Source organism: Nanorana parkeri, unplaced genomic scaffold, assembly GCF_000935625.1.
Source record: "Nanorana parkeri isolate BGI_ZX_2015 unplaced genomic scaffold, ASM93562v1 scaffold2485, whole genome shotgun sequence".
Lineage (NCBI taxonomy): Eukaryota > Metazoa > Chordata > Amphibia > Anura > Dicroglossidae > Nanorana > Nanorana parkeri.
This window is the reverse complement of record NW_017308753.1, coordinates 62,371-68,763: the sequence shown is the minus strand read 5'-3', so window position 1 is coordinate 68,763 and position 6,393 is coordinate 62,371.

The window sequence follows — 6,393 nt, the reverse complement described above, 5'->3', positions numbered from 1 at the left end:
AGCGAACCCGGTATGTGTTCGCTCACCTCCCGATCTACTGAGCCGACCTGTGACAGTCTCATTGTCACAGGTCGGCTAGAACTATGAGGTGAGTGAAAAGCTTTAAAGGTTCTCCTTAAAAGGTTATGGTCCTGTTGTTTTAAAGTCTTTCTACCCAAAAAGGAGAAATTAGTTCAAACTTTACTCGAATGGGGGTTTGTGGTTGCCCGTTCTGTCTGCACCCATGTGGGAACGTCACTGCTAAAGTTACAGCTTTCTTGGTGATGTAATAGAAATTGGGCAGGGAGGTTGAGACTGCCTTTTAATTGGAGATTGGAGCAGAGAATTCCAAGATGTCCTGTTGATTACTGTAACAAAGATGTTTTTCCCTATAGTACTCCTTAGGGTAACGGGAGGACACAAACTAGCATCCTCCCATTACCCTAAGCTCAGTATACCGTGAGCTACAGCTCGCGGTATACTGAGACGCCGCAGCCGGAGCGGATCCCAACTTAGATGACGGGAACGTCACTGCTAAAGTTACAGCTTTCTTGGTGATGTAATAGAAATTGGGCAGGGAGGTTGAGACTGCCTTTTAATTGGAGATTGGAGCAGAGAATTCCAAGATGTCCTGTTGATTACTGTAACAAAGATGTTTTTCCCTATAGTACTCCTTAGGGTAACGGGAGGACACAAACTAGCGTCCTCCCATTACCCTAAGCTCAGTATACCGTGAGCTACAGCTCGCGGTATACTGAGACGCCGCAGCCGGAGTCTCAGTCTATTCTTGGTGATGTAATAGAAATTGGGCAGGGAGGTTGAGACTGCCTTTTAATTGGAGATTGGAGCAGAGAATTCCAAGATGTCCTGTTGATTACTGTAACAAAGATGGGGGGGGGAAGGAAATCTATATTTTTAGGTATGGTCATGGTAGGCAGGGCACTGAATGGCTCAGGATTCTGTACAGAATGCCTTATGGCAAAATATGCTACTCTAGGGTCAGCTACTAATGATGAATACCACAGGGAGCCTGGTGAAAGAGTTTCAATTATCTTTTTTAGGTTCTGTTGGATATTTTAGAGAAGATGACATCATAAGTGCAAGCTAGCAGTGTAGGTGTACAAAGCAAGTGGTAATTTTTTAATTGAACAAGTGGAAACCAGACACTAAAAAAGGTTGTGAGGGTGGTATCTATGTGGGTAACACTACACTACAGAGTATACACAAGCAATGTGGCTGATTGCATCTTTGATCAGTCACACTTTGTACGAAGCACATTACTATCTGCTCAACTTGTACAAAAACATCTTCCAACAGGGACAAAAGAAATCTCTTGCAACCAAGCTGCAGTTTATCATTTTGCATAAGATATTGGGGTTATCCTGTTACTTTACACGAATTGTGAAAAATGTGTTTTAGTTTTGAAGAGGAGCAGATCTGGTAGTTACCTATGAGATCTTTCCATCTGTGCCTAGCCTACCTAAAGGGAACACATAGACACTAGGTGACAGTCACCTGATTTGGCCGGAGTGGGTGATGAATGTCTATGGGATAGTACATGACAGTCACTTAACGAGCATTTTCCAGGAACATGATCAGACAGGCATTGCCCAATAGCAATTGTTTTTCCCAGCTCCTGGACTGTCACTTCTCCCTAATTTCTCCTCTACTGCAACAAGAGCAATTTTCTTTGTGGGAGAAGTCCCAGGTAGACTTTGTGAGATGGTCACATTGTGTGTGTTAGTCTTTCCTTTACTGTCTACAGCCAGCTTTAGTCCAATCACCTTCTTATTGTTCAATTGCAAAAAGGCTTATATAGTTGATTCATTTAGATGTAAAGTTTTTCAGTTTTACCACATCTACCAATTTATACATAGATACTATTAAGGAAAACCATTAAAGTATATATTACGTATAACACATAAACCAAGTAAAACTAGTATTCATGATTGCTGTATAAATAAGACTCCAACCTAGACTAATTGATAATGTAACTTGTGAAGCAAGCCTGAAAGAAAGTGAGATTTAGCTATCAGCTGCTTTCGAACGTGGAGGGACAATCCAATTAAGATGTCAGTGTTTGTGGGACTGCAGCTGAGCATGGCATCCCCCTCCTCTCCCATCCCAAAGGCATCTGCTCCTAGTTTCAATGACAAAAGGAGCTGCTAAACAGGAACCTTTCCCTTGCCAACATCGATTTACCACTTTTCCTCAACTTCTATCCACAAAAGCCAGCTACACTGACAGTAATATGTACATTCAGTGACACGTGACATTTTCCTGTGCTTACACAGATTACAGATTAGATCACAGGTTACAATACATGTAGAAATTGATTGTGTCACACACACATACACTTGTAATGATCTATAATCTGACCCTCTTATTTTTGGGATAAATCAATCTGATACAGTTTTATGAACGTTCACATAAGTTGCTACTATTTTATCAGTGATACTTTTCGAGACTTTAGATTTTAATTGTATGTATTGTTTCCAGGGTGTTTTTTTGGTGACAGACTCTCTATAAAGCCAATTCCACTTTTATGACAAATCAGATATCATATAGCCTACAAAATAATCTAACTTTCCCAACAGTACACATTGAGTTTCTTGTCCATTACTTCCATTTGTAATACATAATTTGGTAACTGAAGTTCATTCCCATATTACTCTCAAAATGTGATCTTTTCTCATGTCATGGAATGAATACCTAAAGAGTCCCTTACTGACATATGTGAACAATAGAGGCAATGGATACCATTCACTGATATTTTCACTGTCCTGTCTGAAAACATTACACTTAGAGACCAAGTTAATTTATCTATTAATATGGAGACATTGAGATTTAAGATCATGTTATGTTGCTGCCTGACAAAACATAAGCTTCAGATTGCAATGTATATGTTGTTAAATAAATTAAGCTGCCAGCATATATATATATATAAGCAAATATCAATGACTAATTAGTTAATGGTATCTCCACTCTTGGAAACTTCCACTGCCACTCCTTGCCATGAGCTCTTATTAACCTACATAATCCACTAAGGAACCCATAAAACTGATTATTAGTGCAATGTCTGTGAAGGTTCTAATTCATCCATGCCATCGCATATCTTTAAAAAAACATCAAAGCAACTGGACTTTTTGTATTATTTTTGAAGACGTTTTGCTGGTCAATCGACTAGCTTTCTCAATTCAGAATGACTTGTACAAAAATTATCTGGCAATAAATATGGTGAATGTTGCTCCATTCAACATAAACTGTTTATCATAGCCAGCATGGGGTCAGAGACCTCGTGGAGGCAAGGTGTTAATTGCATTTTGCAGTGGAATGTGAGAGAAAACATCATAGCCAGTGAGATGTTTATGTATTAAACTTTCAACAAAGGCAGAAAAGATATTTGTCTGTGCTGCCAGCCCACTCACATGAGCACTGAAAATGATTAAAAAACTGAAGGCAGGCTCAGTTGCAGTCAATGAAATGTATCCTACAATTTTAAATGTGTAATGCTTTCATTATCAAGAAGATCAAGAGGAACACTATAGGTCCACATGTAAACTAGAAAACATCTTTAAAGGAGAACTATGGGGGCTTTTCCCCATAGTTCTCCTAAGGGTAACGGAAGGACACAAACTAGCGTCCTCCCTTCACCCTAACGTCAGTATACCGCGAGCTACAGCTCGCGGTATACTGAGACGCCGCAGCCGGAGCGGATCCCAACTTAGATGACGGGATCCGCCCAGCTGCGTGAGTGACAGCTGGCTCTGCCTATCTAGAGGCAGAGCCAGCTGTACCCACCCCCTCCTCCGTCCGTTCCGCCAGTCAGTGCTGGAGGATCGGACAGTCCCTCCCCTGTCACGGCTCTCTGCCGTGACAGGATCGAGAAGTGAGCGAATGCCGGTATGTGTTCGCTCACTTCCCGATCTACTGAGCCGACCTGTGACAGTTTCATTGTCAAAGGTCGGCTAGAACTATGAGGATGAGTGAAAAGCACTCACCTCATAGTTCTCCTTTAATACATTTATTCATATGGACGCAAACCAATCTTGTTTTTATGTTTTTATTATATATATTTCCTGTCTAAGTTTGTAAATTCACCAGTGTCCAGTTACAAATAAAGCCAAATGGTATGAACAAATGGAACTTGTCTTCTACTGTTCCACAAACACAGAGAATGACATTATTGAATTTACTCTCATAAAATGACCTGCAATATTATTATTATATGAAATATTATTTGTTAGTTGTAGGTCTCCTCTACAAGGATTAAAAGTTAGAACAGACACATACTGTATCACTATGCCAGATTTGCGTGGGAAAGGATCAGCTGGCACCTGGCTCTAACCCAGACTAGCTGCAGTAGATAGCAATGCTCCCTATGACAGTATAATAGCAGAACTCAGCTTACACAAGAGAGGCACAATCTATGGAAACCACAAACCACAGTGTGTATCTCAAACAAGAATCACAACTTTATTGGAGTCAAAAAGTTTTTTTTTTGTTTCTTTGCAAAATAATAACAGTTTTTCTATTTTCAATATAAAAATCTCAAGGATGCTGTTTCTTGATTGTATGCCAATATCACTAAGGTGGACACTGGTGACACCATCATGTTCTATATGTCTACAGTAAACAATATAAAATATTACGTCTTTGCATATAAGATGCAGTCTATGGTAGCCAGTCCAAGTAACAAGGGCTTTTTCACACCAGATGTATTATACATTTTTGCACATTTTCTAGCTTGTACAAAATGCATAGAGATGAGGAAATCCATAGTTTTCACTAGGGTCTGCTCCCACCAATGTGATGCTTTGCAACACACAGCAAAAGTCTTACATGCTGCATTTTTGGAGCCTTAAACTGCTAGTTGAATTTCAAATTAATTTAAATTGAGTCTTTCAAAAACATAATGCAATGTATAATAAACATATCAACAAAGCATGCATTAACACATGCTTTGGTGTGAACAAGTCCTGAACAGTGGCGTTAACTATGAGAGCTCAATAAAAAAATGATTATAGTATATAAACAGTGTTCCGTCTTTTAAACTCAGTAAGAAGCCATGTTCAGTCTAGCCTTTGCTTACGTCTAATAGCCCATCAGCTAGAAGTTCATATAAAAAAATAGACATTCTTTAGAACCTGACTGGGAATTTAAAGGGGACACAGGGTAAAGAAAAAAAAACAATACCTCCATAATTCTGTCCCTAAGTTTTATTTCTTTAGCTTCAATAGTTTGTCTAAAATGTTAAATAAATGCATTGGACTTGAACTGTCCCAGCTAGTGTATAGCAATACCCCTATAAAGATATTATGACGGATCACTAAATCCTTTAAAAAAGCGAAACTCTCTGGGGGTTAGAAGAATTAGAAATATGCACTGATATGTTCTTCGATTTTATTCAAAGAAAACTTGTAAAGAAATATGAGGAATGTCATTATTGAGCAAATTCTGAAAATGCTACTTGCTTAGCTGTCGTACTGATGCTCTGGGGTTTATATTTTTCTCTGGACCAAGTATGCATAAAGAAAGCTCTCTCTTCATTCTGATTTCACTTGCTGCATACTTGTTCTGGGTTATTGACTCAAAGTAGTAAAACCAAGAAATATCTATATTTGGAAGTTACACAAAAAGATTATCTATAGCCCCGGCATAACCGTGCCTTGATTTCTATTAATTTCATATAATAAATGAAGGATTTGTTGAATGTAGAAGAAACTTTCTTTTAGATATTTGTAATCCTTAAATGTGTTACGTAATAAAAAAGGAAACTTTTCTTCTGATTTAAACAAGACAAAATGAATCACTACGCTTGGTCACGTCTTGAGTTGTATATGTCGTAAAGTCCATGAGATGTCTAATTCAATGACATAATGCGATCAAGCTGCCTCAAAAATGTTTCTAACAGTTTTACATAGTAAATAATGACTAAACATTGTTAAATCAAAATGTGAGATTACAAAATGATTCTCACAGCGTTTAAATTGTAAGCAGTTTCACAGGAGTAAGTCAAATAGTGACCGCACAAAGGACAAACATAAGTATGCAATACAAAAATTGAATTAAATTAAAATAAATACCATAAATAAAAGTAATAAATAAAAGTACATAACGAACATAGCTTTTAAATAGTTCTTCAAGTGCAAGAAGAACATGCTTAGGGACAATTTTGACATATAAACATCATTCTACAAGCACCATAGTAACAAAATCCAGAAAATACATATAAAAAAAACATAATAAATAAATGTGCTAGTACTTCCAGATACCTTTCTAGCTAACAGTGTTTTTTTTCATGAACTGTTATGCCGCTTGACTGGAAGCATTGTGGTTTATTCTTGTAAGGGTTTGCTAACATGTAAAAAAGGGTCACATCACATGATGTTTTAAAATAAGATGATAACATCT